The following is a 14,943-nucleotide window of genomic DNA, read 5'->3' as shown; positions in this document are numbered from 1 at the left end:
TGACTGCATCTACCTCCCTCCCTCTCTGTGCTGGGGCCACTGGCATTGTCCTCCCCCCAGATGTGCTTCCATGCCCAGCCTTCGCTGGCTTGAACGGTTCCTCAGTGGTTCCGAGGAGGTCCACCTGTGGACACCTGCTGTGGTCAACTTTGGTTACGTTTGCATGAATAAAGCCCTGCACGTGTCATCAAGTATGTGTGTAGCTTAACTCCAACTCACACAGAGGAGAGAGGACATGGGACAGTTGTCTCTCTGCATCTGACTTACTTCTCATTCACATGACACAAGTTGTTCCAGGTCCATTCAGTTCCCTGCAATTGTCAGAATGTGGTTCTTTCTAATGAATTCCATGGCTTTTGTGTCCCACAGTGCCTTCATCCACCCATCCATCCTCAGGTACCATCTGCCCCTACGCAGGTGCTTGTCCCTTGGCAGTGTTCCCTTCTCTCCTCAGGAGCTAAGGCTGTGTGAAGTTAGTTTTCAGGGGTCCCAGGCCCTGGGCCTTCTTCACTGCTCCACATGGTCTCCAGCCATTGCCATTCTTCCTTCTCAGTGAAATATGTGCTTTGAAGGCAGCAGACTTGTGGGGGAAGGCAGGGACTGAGTGCAGCTCCTATAACGCATCTCCTTGTTAGCGAGAGCCCTGGCAAGGCAGTGAAAAATGCTTTGATTTCATTGTCGGAACCACTAATGGGATTTGAAGAGGACGTTTGTTTCTTGTTCAAGTTTCATTGTCAAATTAAAATAAAACATGCCATTTGAACCGGGTAATTTTTCCTCTGGGCCAACACAGTGCTTAAAAGTAAATGAAATATATTGATGAGATGAATCCAGATTTATTTAAAAGAGAAAGCAAGTGCAACATTCAAAATTTAAAGTCATTACTCAGTTCCCTCTGGTACCATTTTTCATTAAAAATAGTCTTATAAAGTCATCATCTTATTAGCAACTTCTAAAGTATTTCTGTTTTCTTGCCTTCAGAAAATGCAATAAATCCGTCTCTTAGGGTTTGTATGTTGACCCAAATTTTAAAATGTTTCATAGGCTCTGAACCTGACTGGGTTTTATTACTTTCATCTCTAAGATGACGAACTTAGACATGATTTAATTATTTCCAGCGTTTCTCCCATCTCTAGCATTGTATAAAACACAAGTTTATAACATTAAAAAGAAATGTCCACAGGTAGTCTTGTTGGCGCATTGCTCAGTTTTAATCTTCTACTCTGATGATTCTCATAAAATGCCTCAGCTCAGTTCATCAGGTCGTGTTCCTGTACTTCAAATGGAAAGGATTGTGGCTTGGTTTGCTTCGGTGCTGGGCTTGAATTCGGGCACAAATCATTGCTTGGCCTTTTCACACCACATCAAAGTCTGATTTTATCTGGGGTGAAAAGGACTTTATTCAGTATTTTTATGCACATTCGGTCCTTCAAAATCACAGGGGTGAGCTCAGCAGCCTGGATTCATAGCTCGCATCTCAATGTCTGGCCCTGAGAACACATCCAACTAGCCTTCCGAAAAGCAGGCTTCGTTCATCCAACACATGGAGACTCCAGACAAATGTACCCCATGCCCCACTGCCAACTTCTCTACCAAGCAGCGCTCTTTTAGGACTATTTTTTCCTGTACATAACTATATACTTATGATTAATTCTTCCCTCTTAATTTTTATTACCTTTAAATAGTTGTACAAAGAGTTGCCATTAAACAAAGCAGTTTGTGAATGCAAAAGATCTTGATCAACGTCACCCTGGTCCCCATCCTCACCCTTCCCTCCCCTTCCCACTCCCTCTCCCTCCTGAATTTTGTAGGATACACATTAGATTCTTCACTGCATTCTCCCTCTCTCCTCTGTTTCATTCTTCCCTCCCTTTCCCCTTCATCCCACCTCCTCCTTTCCAAGTACCTGCTTCCTGGTGTTTTATTTTGTTGGACTTGGACTTTGTCTAAGGAATTACACTATTGAGTTCTCATTTGAATCTACTGTATTTTATTTAATATGTGTATATACACTTGCATACCATCTAATAAATTTACTCGTAAGTTTATCAGCTAAATCCGCCTTCCACACATAAAGGAAAACATGCTTCCTCTGTCTTTCTGGTCCTGATTTACTTCATTTAACAGTTTCCATGTCCTTCCATTTCTTTTTTCTTTTTGTCGGTCGTGGGGCCTGAACTCTGGGTCTGGATGTTGGCCCTCAGCTCTTCAGCTCAAGGTGAGAACTCTACCACTTGGGCCACAGCGACACTTCCGGTTTTCTGGTGGGTTATTGGAGATAAGAGTTTCATAGACTTTCTTGCCTGGGCTGGCTTTGAACCTCGATCTTCAGATCTCAGTCTCCTGACTAGCTAGGATGACAGGCATGAGCCACCGGCACCTGGCTGTCCTTCCATTTCTTTACAAATTTATGCAGTGTAATTCTTCTTAACAAATGAGTAAGATTTTACTGTGTATATGGGACAAATTCTTGTCATCTTTTATGTCTTTTAGAAATTATGTGATACATTTGTTATTTCTATGAATGTATTTTATGAAATGGCAAAAATAGCGCTAAACTTTGCAGTTGTAGTAAAATCAAATTAATTACCATCAAATTAGTAATGGAAAAAGAAATTTCAAACTTCTTGAGTGGTTTTGGTTTTTAATGTTTTGACAACTCTCTGTTTATGTTTAGTTGACTTTTCTTAACATCAGAATTAAAGGTGTTATGTTCATCATGTTTGGATATTTTTAATAACTTAAAAATGGTGAGAAATACAATCTATTTCTTAATGCTATGTATAAATCATATAAAACCACATAATATATCTGACTTACTTCTCTCTAGGCCTAAGTTAATCTTACTTACCATGATATATAATAATATTTTATGAGAGTAAGTCTCTAAAGTTCCTCCAATTTTATAAAAAGCAGGAGAGTCAGTATTTTGAGTTTCAAAATAGCACAGAATTTAATTCACTAGGTAATTTTATGTATTGAAATTGTTAATCTTGTACCTATGATTTGTGTCTTATAGTTATTTGTTAAAAACTTAAATTATTTAAAAATAAAAATATCTGGGAAATGGCACTGTGGCTCAAGTGGTAAAGCGCTAGCCTTGAACTGAAGAGCAGAAGGATAATGCCCAGGCCCAGAGTTCAAACCCCATGACCCACAGAAAACATAAAACAAATAAAAATAAAAATGTATCATGTCTGCAAAACACATACTTAAGCAGATTTCAAAATTATGGTTACTAGATTAAAATGTACACCATTTAGGGTACTCATAATGACAGCAACGTATGCTTGTCCAGTGTGTCTTCCTGCAGTGAAGAATGGCAAGAGACAGCCAGGGCTGCATTTGATGATCTAGAAGATACTAGCATGTGCGCACATGCATACACACAACACACACACACACACACACACATACACACACACACACACACATACACAGAGAAATCTAACATAATAAAAGTTAGACTTATTGTCACTGCCTATAATTTATGATAAATACAATTCTGAGCTCAAAGAAAGAAAGATGGAAAATGTTCAAAAGCACAAAACACAGTTTCAAACCAAGGGCTTTTATTTGATAAATCATGAGAACCTTCAGGTTTGAAAGCCATCTTTGTTTAATTTCAGTTAACCAACCCAGATGGTTGCATGATTTATCACACAGCTATAAAATTTGTGTTTCAGTTTCATTAAAAATATGTTGTGATACAAGTTGACAGTACAGCCATGTTGTTGGAAGATAAAGTTATAGAAAGTGTGTGTGTGTGTATGTGTGTGTGTGTGTGTGTATGTGTGTGTGTGTGTGTAAACTCTTAGGAAAAAAACAATAAAAATGTAATCAACTTTTAGTTAAGTTATGAATTTGTCAGTGGGAAAATAACCTTCAAGAATTATGTTTCAATGACTATTCTTTTTCATCAAGTGAAAATTCACCCAATTGTGTGTTGGAAATATACTAACTCTGAAGACAAAATTTTGCCAGAACCAGAAAGATACTGAAAGTTGCAGCATTTAACAGATGAATTTTAAGAACTGGTTGGATCGGAAGCAGCACCATCCTCTGTTTGCTCGACTTTGATGCATTGCAGTGAAGAGAGAGTTAAACTAAGGATAATACTGAGAGATGTGTGCCTTGTTAACTTCACAAGATTAATGGCAAGACAAGATAGCAGGCTGCTAAGAGCTGAGAAGGTATTAACTTGAGAGAAAGCTGAAAAGACCAGGGGGAAATTATAAGGCACTAACAGAAGGCAGTGAAAAACCCAGGGATTGTTGTTGGTTTTATTTTGATATATTCCCAAATCAATGCTCAAGTCTCCAAAGGTACCTAAGTGTCATGTATTCTAAACAGGCTTACCAAATAAGAAACCAAAACCTCACTGCAGTAAAAATTAAGAATATATGAGAGAAAGCACATCTTCATTTTGAAAGCACAAAATTATAAAAATGTTCAACTCCTATGATATTTTCTTAAACATAAAACTTTATGAGAAAAAGACCATGTATAGACTAAAACCATGCTAATAAAATAGAAATATTTTCCACAGTATTTGTTACCAGTTTTTGAATACTACTTCTATCCCACACACTGATTTACATTATAAACACACATCAATCCTTACAAAGCCCTCAGCAGGCTTTATGTTTTAGCTTCATATTGTAAATATTTCATCAGCTTCAGAAGTTTTGTAATGTGAATTCACAGACATGAAGTACTTTTTAAGGTTGTGAAGAAGTGCAGAATCACATTTCAATACCGAAACATGCAGATCTTTCTGAAAATTCTATTTATTTAACCTGTCTTCCCCAATAGTTTAAACTGGTAATGGTAGGTTCCATGATGCCTTTCTGATTCTAAGTGTACAGAAATTTCCATATTACTTGTTGGTTTGGATATTTAAAAAACTATTTTAATAGATATACTAATAAAGTATCATCATGGAGTATTAGGAACCTTATAGGTATTTCCAATGAATACAAATTATTTGCATACTATTTTTCCATAAACCTGAAATAAATGTTTTAATCCCAAGAACTAACAGCATAAATTACAATAAACTGAACAATTTAGGGAAAACTAAATAGTTGGAAAAAATTTCTGGCATGCTATCATATAGTAAGATGATTGTCGATCACAATTTTTAAAACTAAAAATATGGATTCTTATAATATAAAACAGAAGAAAGATAAATACATAAGCAGACACTTATGCTTGACCATGTATTTTTTCTCTATATATAACACAATGTATACATTTATGAAAATAGCATAAAATTCCCCATAAATACACATAATTTCTATATTTCATGTATTAGTTAATAAAAGTATATACAAAATAAAAAAGTAAATTTTAAAACAGTCTTTAAATATTTTTAAAATTATTGAAGTATAATGATAGCATTTTTAACAAATTATTGCTAGTGAGCTTTGGCGTCATGGTCTGAAACTCTCTAGGCAGGCTCTCCACTACTTGAGTCACAACCTGGCCAATTTATTTCCCTCCCTTTAGTAATTGTTTTGAAAGGGGATTGAATTCTTTGCCTGGGACATCCTTGGGATGCAATTCTCCTGCCTGTATCTCCAAGCGGCTTGTATCGCAGGTGCTCACCATTGCTCCTGGCTTGGGTTGAAATGCTGAACTTGTTCATATAGTTGTTGTTGGCCCAAGAACTTCACAGTCTGCTTCCTAAGCAGCTGGCACTACAGACTTGAGTTGTCATGCTGGGCATAATTATCTATCTCTCTCTCTCTCTCTCTCTCTCTCTCTCTCTCTCTCTCTCTCTATCTATCTATCTATCTATCTATCTATCTATCTATCTATCTATCTATCTATCTATCTGTCTGTCTGTCTGTCTGTCTATCTATCTGTCTATCTAATCAATTAATCTATCTATCTATCTATCTATCTATCTATCTATCTATCTATCTATCTATCTATCTATCTATCTATCTATCTATCTATCTATCTATCTATCTATCTATCTATCTATCTATCTACCTACGTACCTACCTGAGAAAATTCCCTGAAAGCATAGAAATGTGACATTCCTTTCAGGGGGACCATTTTCCTAAGCCCAACATGACAAGTGATGGACCTTTCACAACACTGTATTTGATTATTTTCCTATGTATTTTGCACATTGATTTTTTCCCCCTTTCTTCTTATTTTCTCATTCCACTTTCTTTGTGCTCCTAACGAGCCTGTGGACGGCTCGGCGCTGGAGTTGGCACCTGCTGAGGGACGTTCCTCGTTATGAGACAGGACATGCAGCAGGCCATCCGTCAGCCTCAGCACAAAGCGTGCATGTGTGCACGTGTGCGTGCATGTGTGCACTGCACACGTGCGTGTGAATGCAGACGTAGTAGTCCTCGAAGCCCGAGGGTGTGTTTACATGTGCGTGTGTGCACACGTGCATGTGAATATAGACATGGAAGTAATCCTCGAAGCCCAAGGGAGTGTGTGCACGTGTGTGTGCATGTGCGTGTGAACACAGATGTAGAAGTAATCCGGGCGCGGGGCGGTGTGTGGTCCCGCTTGGGTGCAGGGCGCGCCTTTCTCCGCGGTGGGGGCGGCTACTCCTTCCCAGTACTTTGGTCTCCCTGGCTTTTGTTCTAAGGGGACTGCGCCCCCAACAAGCCCAGAATGACCTCCTAGCTTGCTTGCAGGGCGTCCCATGTCTCTCCTGAGTGGCTTCCGCTGGTGTCCAGTCCTCCCGGGGCTCGGGGCTCGTGGAGAGCGCGAAGGGCGTGCGCGGGACTCTCTGTGGAAAGGTGTGGCAATGAGCATGCAGGTGTGGTGGAAGCGGTGGCGTACCCATCTTGTAAAAACTGAGCAGGATTGGGCAGGCTCTGCATTCAAGCCCCAGTGCCTATATTAAACAACAACAACAACAACAACAAGATACATAAGCCTTTTGCAGATAGAATATTACCATTCTTCAGAATGTTTCTTTCTTCTAGGCCTTACTTCCCACCTCTTTTCTTGTATTCCTCCTTCTCTACTTTGAAGTTAGTTCTTTCTTTAGTCTCCCAACTTTTTGTCTTCTTTTTTGTCTTTCCTTTACAACCTCTCAGGGACCTCATCTTTGTTTCAGATGCTAATTAGCACTTGCTAATTGAAATTTCAAAAACTGAGCATTAAAAGCACTTTAGCACATCACAGAATTCTGTGATCATAGGCAGGTTTCAAAATAGTCTAGTATATAAAATAGAACATGCTAAGGAATCTGTTGTCTCTGAAGGAATGTGTGAAACACGGGATATGTGTCTAAATTTTACACTTATTCTCTTTTCACAGTGCACGTCTAATAGTGCTGTTACAACACAGTTTGAAAACAAAGCAGGCTTTTATTGGGCTCTGGCTTGTGTCACCAGTCCTGGCCCAGTGGCTTCCGTGGGGGGTCCCAGATGTTGCCAGCTTTATTACATTTGCTAACGATTGCTCTCACTGCATCTTCTGTAGTTTATTACAGATAAACCATTGATGAACAATTCTCAGGCTAGAGATGAAATGAATTGCTTAGGAAGTTCAGATACATCTATCATTATTCTTCTACTTAAAATGTGTTTCTAAAAGAGTATGCATTGGATTCTTGGGTTAAGATAGAATTTAGTGAATGAAAGGGGACGTAGAGACATTTCCTATCTGGAGGTAAAAGTGGAAAAGTGAGGTTCTATACAGTTACCAGAGGCCCCAGGGCCCCAAGAATGTCTGGAGTCAAAAATAGCCAAAGAGAGTCAGGCATGGGTGGCTTTCTTTTATAATCTTGGCAATTCTGGAGGCCAAGATCTGAGAAGGATGGGTAGAAGCCAGCCCAGGTAGACAAATCCATGAAACCAGCAAAAAATAGTTGAAAGTGGAGGTGTGGCTCAGGTGGTAGAGCACCAGCCTTGAATGAAAAGCCAAGCAAGAATGAAAAGCCCTGAGTTCAAGCCCCAGGCCCCTCCCCCCCACACACACACTGGCAAAGGAGAGTGGTCCTTCCTGGTATGGAAGTAGGCCATTGTGTCTCTCCTAGGGAAGGTCATCCCTGGGTATTGCCCTGGGGAAGAGTCAGGTCTTGTGGAATCCTTCAGCTGAGCCAGCCCAAGGTAATGCCTGGGAGAGATTTGCTCCCCAGGGACTGGGAGTCTTTGTATCTTCTTGAGGCATGTGGGTGGCTTGTCTCTATATCCAACAGTTAAGAACTACATCCTAACTCCACACTTTTGGCAACCAAATTTGTGGTGATCATCATTAACATAGAAATACTTAGAATTCACAACTCTTACTTGTTTGATATTTCTCATTGTATCCAAAATACACTTCATCTTCACTGTCTTGTCTACAGGTCAAGTTTCTATGTATTTCCCTGGTATTAGCATAATTCTTCAATATTTGCTTTTTTTCTTTTGCTTTGGAGTATATTTCTATTAACTAGTGATTTATTACTATAGGGTACAGTGTGATATATGTATTTATATCTACTACTTGTACTGCATACATATTTATGTAGTTATGGTAGCCTTGTTACTATTACTTATGTCCACTTTACTATTTGCTACAATCATTTTTTTAAAAAGAAAACTTTCATGTAAGTGATGTAATCAAGTATAAGTTGGACTAAATAGATCTTTATTTTATTTATTTGTGTATATGCTAATAACTAGGGTTTGAATTCAGGGCCTTGTGCTCTTGCTTGGCTTTTTGGTAGGCTGGAGCTCTTCCCTTTAGCCATACCTCCACATTGGCTGTTTGCTTTTTAATTGGAGACCAGATTCTCAGGGACTTTTCTATGTGGGCTGGCTTTGAACCGTGATCCTCAGAGCACAACCTTCTGAGTAGCTGAGATTACAGATTTGAGCCACCAGTGCCCAGATTGTTCTGTTAAAAATTTTAATGGAAAATTAATACTTTTTATTTTTGTCTTAATTTGAATATTATTTACACAAAATTAAAAGGTTTTACTGGTCTGAAATTTCAATTTACCTGTATGCAACCATTAAAATGCAATGATTATAATTTTCTTAAGGAAATATGCTTATCCACTTTAAATGATGCCTTTTTATTTGTAAGGGTAAGTGAGAAATGCCCCTTATGAACACAACAGAGAAAACAAATATGGAGGGAAATTTTTCTTTTAATAATACTGTCAGATTTTGAAATGTATGGAATATTTTTATCATTTTCACAGAGTAATTTATTTTGATTATTTAAAAAACGCACAGAAAACATTTTAAAGAACAGAACATAAAAAGATGACCTGTTACAAAATTCAGCTTTCTCTAAGTTATGAGAGCAATTCTACACGAGATGTTCTAATATTTATCTGCTTGATAATTAAATTCGTTAGTGTGTTTCAGATGTATTTGTAGAAGCCAGTGAGGCAAGATTAATTAAATTACAGTTTGTGATACATTACCTCATTCAGGAGAATAGCATATAATTAGTTGACTATACCTACTGGACATTTTCCATCTACCCTCCTTTAAAATGTTGTACAATAGATCTTGACAGCAACCTAGAGCCAAATGTCATTTAAGGAATGAGCAGATTTCCATCAGCGTGATAGACCTCATCAATATTTAAACCAAGGACCAAGCAGTGCCACAGCCAGAAATCGCTCTGCAATGTTCCCGCCCTTCACAATTCCATGCTTGCGAGCACTATTCCCGTGTAAAGTGTTGTTTCCTTCCAGGCCGTGTTCGCGTGGATCCTGCTTCCAGCCCTGGGTGGCAAGTGGAGATCCTGACTGTGGATTCCAGAAGCGAACACTGCTGCCCCAGCTTGCTGGAAGACTATTACTGCCATTCATCCATCTGCAGATGGGCACAAACTACTGGAAGAAGACCCGGCAATTGTGCAAGAAAGTAAAGTAAATAAAAAATAAATAAAACAAAGCAAAGCAAAACACATACAATAACCGCCACAATGCAGTGCCTGAGATCAGTATTTATCAGGCACCTGTTTTCAGATCACATTGTAGTTTTTCTTTGACATTAGACTAAGACATGAAGAGCATGTTCTCCACCACACCAGTGATAAATCCAGGCTGGCCCAGGGTTCCCAGCACATACATGTGTCTGCAGCACATTTAAGAATTCATTCTTGCTGTAGCTGTTCCCTGCATTATTTGTACAGTTCTGTAGTTGGCCTTTTAGATGGAAACATGTTCTAAAACCAGTGAAGAAGGCTGGTATCCTCATTTTGTAGTTAGAGTACACAGTGCTGGTACTGCAGCTGCTGTTTCTAAACTCCAAAAATTGTTGTGGTCACAGGTGCTGTCTCTCGCTTCCTTGCAACCACTGCTTCTGCTTCTGCTTGTGGGGACTTTACACCGGTACTGAGGGTCCTCAGTCCCTGGGGTTCACACCTGCTCCTAGGCTTGGGGGCTTCACACTGGTACTGAGCATCCTCACTCCCCGGAGGTCATATCTGCTCCTAGAATTGCCATTAGTCAAATCAACTAATACATAAGAAAGCTGGTGCATGCACCTCAGAATGGGAGCAATAGCTTCTCCAAAAGTTCTCTTTCATTGTCGGCCATGAGCTTGGCTGTGTGGTCATACCAGGCTGAGCTGTCCTTCTCTTGGAGGTCACCTTGAAACCTCAGCTGAGTGGACACTGAGAAACAGGCCCTCCCCATCCAAACCCTGCCTTTGTCTTGCTATCCTGGTGAAATCCAGTTAATATAAGAAATAAAGACAAATTTAATTTTTTGTAGCCTATCATTGTCAAATAAGCAATCTGATATTCTCAGTGACTAATATTGTCACCTACACATCCAACGTAGTTAATCATGCCTCTATATTTCTAAACCCAATAAGGTTTGATCAATTTCAGGGAAAAGCTCCAAAGATTAATCAAATACCACTCATTTGTACCGTATCTCCAGCACAGTGAATAAGAAGGTAGCTCTCCATTTCATCAAACCTATTTTGGCTGCTTGATATCTTGGTAGGAAATAATTCAGATAATTATGATGAAAGTCAGAATATAGACATATATGTACATATTCACATGTGGATATACATAATGGTCTAGTTGCCATTAGCAACACTTCATACCTCAGTTTACACTTGCAGCTTTGGGATCTAATAATCAGATTTCTTTTAAAGCATCCTAAGCCCCAAATTATCCTTTATCTTTCAGTCAGGTTAAAGATATCATTCTAAAACTTGAAACCTGATGATGAATAAAGTTTTTTAATGATTGCTTGTTACAGCTTGTTACCTCTGCAGGTCGTATCTTCCCTTGTCATTCCTTTGAACTCATGTCTGCCTTCCCTCCTCACTGACCCCTGTCTTCCTCTCAGGCATGTTCTCCGAAGTCTCAGTCCTCACCTGTCCCTGTCCTCTACTTTGTGCCTAGACTAACCTCAGGAAATGCCATGTGGGACTTTCTGTAGTGAAATGAGGGCAATAGGTAAGAAGCCCTCAGAGCAGCATAATTCATGCCGCTCAAGTAAGGTATTATCCGAAGTGCTCTTTCACATAATTTTGACTAGTTTTCCAATTGCTATTTATCACTTCAAAGTTGAAGCAAAGTCAGGCATTTTATTAATCAACCTGCTCAGAAGCAACGTTTCTGCAGTTAAGTTCAGGATTTAAATAACTTATTCAAATACACGAAATATATTAAAATTTTGGAACTGATATGTATATATGTATGTGTATAACACTGTAGACACACATTTGTATATCGACCCACACATAGATATTATACATATATGTACATTACACACATACATTATATATGTATATATTTACATTGTCCACATCCATTTTTTTCTACATGATCCTTTAGGTCAATAGTTAAATTATTCTTTGATTGCCCCACTGGAAATTTCATATTATGCCAAGATCTGGAGGAAAATTGAAAAAGTTTCGAGTCAACCCTGAGATATTTTAAATTCAGATTTTGTCTAAGAAGAGTGTGCATGTATATACATATTCATAAACACAGTATGAATATACACTCACGTAGCAATAAGAAAGATTTATCGTTAAGTCATAACGGTAATGAGAAAAATGTACTTGCAATATAATTTTACCCCCAAACCATTTTCAAATAGGAGGTTAAAAAAAAGCATGGAAATTTTAATAAGGTTGATGTTTGAGAGGATTTGTTCTAAACATTGCTTTACTATAGCTTCCAATTTAATAAAAACCAAGAGGAACGAGCCTGCTCTGATGGAGACCTGGGCAGAGCTGTGGAGCAGGGAAGATGGCCCCCCGCCAGGCGAAAGTTGCCTGGGTTTGTTGAGCCAGATGCACCTGCCCATTGCTAGGCAAAGGCCTGCGGTGGGGAGGGAGTGGGGATGAGCAGAGCCTGGGCGCAGGACGCATGCGTTAGGGTGCTGCCCCTTCACTCACATCTCCCCTGTCACTCATACCTCCCCTGTCCCCTCCCCCCCACCTTCCCAACCCCTTAAGAGCACAGGTGGAGCCCCGGATGTGTCCTGCCATGCTTCACATACCAGAGCTATTAATCCAGAATAATCGCCCTCATTCTCCTGCCAGGGAAAGCAGCCGTGTTAAAATTCATTAACATTATAAATAGGAAATCAAATGATCAAAGACCAGCTACAGTTGTTTTCTGATTAATGTTCAAGATAAGCAAACAAGAACTCAAGGTTATATCTACAAGGATGATTATAAGATTTTAAAACTGACAATTCAGTAAACAGAAATAGCAAATTGCAAGAGGGTTGTAGAACTTTTTGCACAGGTGGAACTGTATGTATATAAATGTATTCATCAGTCATCTGACTTTCTCTGTATGTACATATGTCTGTCTGTCTGTCTGTATGTATGTGTCTACCTATCAACTATCACCTATCTACCCAGCTAAGTATGCACTGCTTATCTATCATCTATTTTATATGCATTTCTCTGTCATATCATTTTCATCTACTTATCTATGTATCATCATATACCATCCATCTATCTATCCATGTATATTATCTAAGTATGTACTATCTACTCTTCTACCCCTCTATCATCTTTATGCATCTATTGATTATTTACCACCTACCATCTTTCCACCATCTGCAACTATCTATGTACATTCTCATAGTACAGAGCCTCTGGGGAAATAAAGAAGGAGCAGAGAAGACAATCAAGGGAACAAATGACCAGAGAGACATCATAGATGCATTGAATTTTATTCTCATCAAAGATTTTCTCCCCAGCAGTAATCACATCTTTTAAAACGTATGTACAAATGAATAGATTTAATAAGCGATAGGAAAAATCCATATAATGAAGAAAGTACAAGATTACACAGACCATACCATAAACATTCATACGCCAAGTAAAATATAACTTCTGTCAATTACCTAAGGAGACATTAAATTCTCCTTAGTCACTTGGTCAATTGGAAATAATCATAGTGTTATTAAAGTTAGGAAGATGAAGTAGAATTATTTCTATGTCATCAGGTTCACAAGTCTAGTAGATTCTGTCTCCCATTGGTAACTTCTTAGTAAAGTACAGGCATATTGCTGATCAAACCTTGTAGCACTGAAGAATAAATAGATGAACTATTACTGCAAATCCTCAAATAAATTTGTGACCTTGGTAAATTCTCTGCAAAGATACATGTACACAGAAGACTTTAAGCCACATGAATAAACTGACAGACTGTCAACACAATGTAAACCTTCCCATGGATTTGAAACATTGGAATCTCTCAGCAACAGAAGTTGAGTCAGTGACCAATAAAACACACACACACACACACACACACACACACACACACACACACACACACGTTCATTTTCATATCATAAGGTTGGAGAGAAGTTATTAAAACATCTATGATCATGTGCCAGTCTTTCATGTGTGAATTACCCAAATGGGAATAAAAGGCTACAGGCAGTGTCTACACAGAGGGATGATTTAATAGATAGCATTGATTAAACAGATGTGTTCTGGCTCCTTCTGTCCTATGGAAGAGCCAATGATGCTTCGGTATTTTGGCCCTGCTGTGTGGATTTCACAGGTAGCTGACACTGCCTGCCCCAAAGTTCAGTGACTCCTAAGATAAAATTTTACACATGTAATTGCCTTAAATAGAGCCCTTGGTATGAATTTCAGTAAATTCGTGCCTAAGTGCATTACTGATCCAACAAAGCATCATCTGAAGTTGCTGGCCTTGGAGAAGACTTAAGACCACAGAGAACCCACCGCAGATCACACGTGGGCATTCCTCAGCCCTCCACCTGCAACTGCACCCTAGGCCCTGGGGTCCGGACTTCTCGGCTCTGCCCACCCCATCCTCCCCACACCTTGGGGTGTTCCCTGCTTCTCCAGACATCCTCTTCCCAGGGTTTGCTTGCATCTCATCCCAACCAACCCCATCATACTCGTTTGTACAACAGCCGCCACAGGACCTTCAGCCTCCAAACTCTCAATTTCACTCTATCTTCTCAATTTTAAGGAGACTGGATAATTATTAATTATTAATAGAACAATAAATACGCAGGCCAGGAATCTGAGTATCAGATGTTCACACCTGCAATCCTAGCTACACAGTGCCAGATGTTCACACCTGTAATCTTAGCTACTCATTGCTGGATGTTCACACCTGTAATCCTAGCTACTCAGGAAGCTGGAATCTGGAGAACATGATTTAAAGCCAACCCAGGCACAGGCAGAAGAGATCATCACACTCTTATTTTCCAATTAAGCAGCCAGAAGTGGAGCTCCATTAGTAGAGCACCAGCCTTAAAGACAAGGCCTCATGTTCAAGCCTCAGACCTGCCCAAAATAAGATGTATACAAAAACTATCCTGCCAGAAGAAACCAGTGCAACACAAGATTTAGAGTGGCCAAATGAAGATAGAGAAGTATTTGCCTTGCCATTAGTAATAAAAATGCCAGCAAAAGAGGATTCACACATGGCTTAGCATGTGTAAAACAGTTTATTAAGGAATCAGGAAATGAGCTGGCGATTCCT

Source organism: Dipodomys merriami, unplaced genomic scaffold (genome assembly GCF_024711535.1).
Source record: "Dipodomys merriami isolate MVZ:Mamm:240054 unplaced genomic scaffold, mDipMer1.0.p SCAF_8, whole genome shotgun sequence".
In the NCBI taxonomy this organism is placed as follows: Eukaryota; Metazoa; Chordata; class Mammalia; order Rodentia; family Heteromyidae; genus Dipodomys; species Dipodomys merriami.
This window is presented reverse-complemented; position numbering follows the sequence as displayed.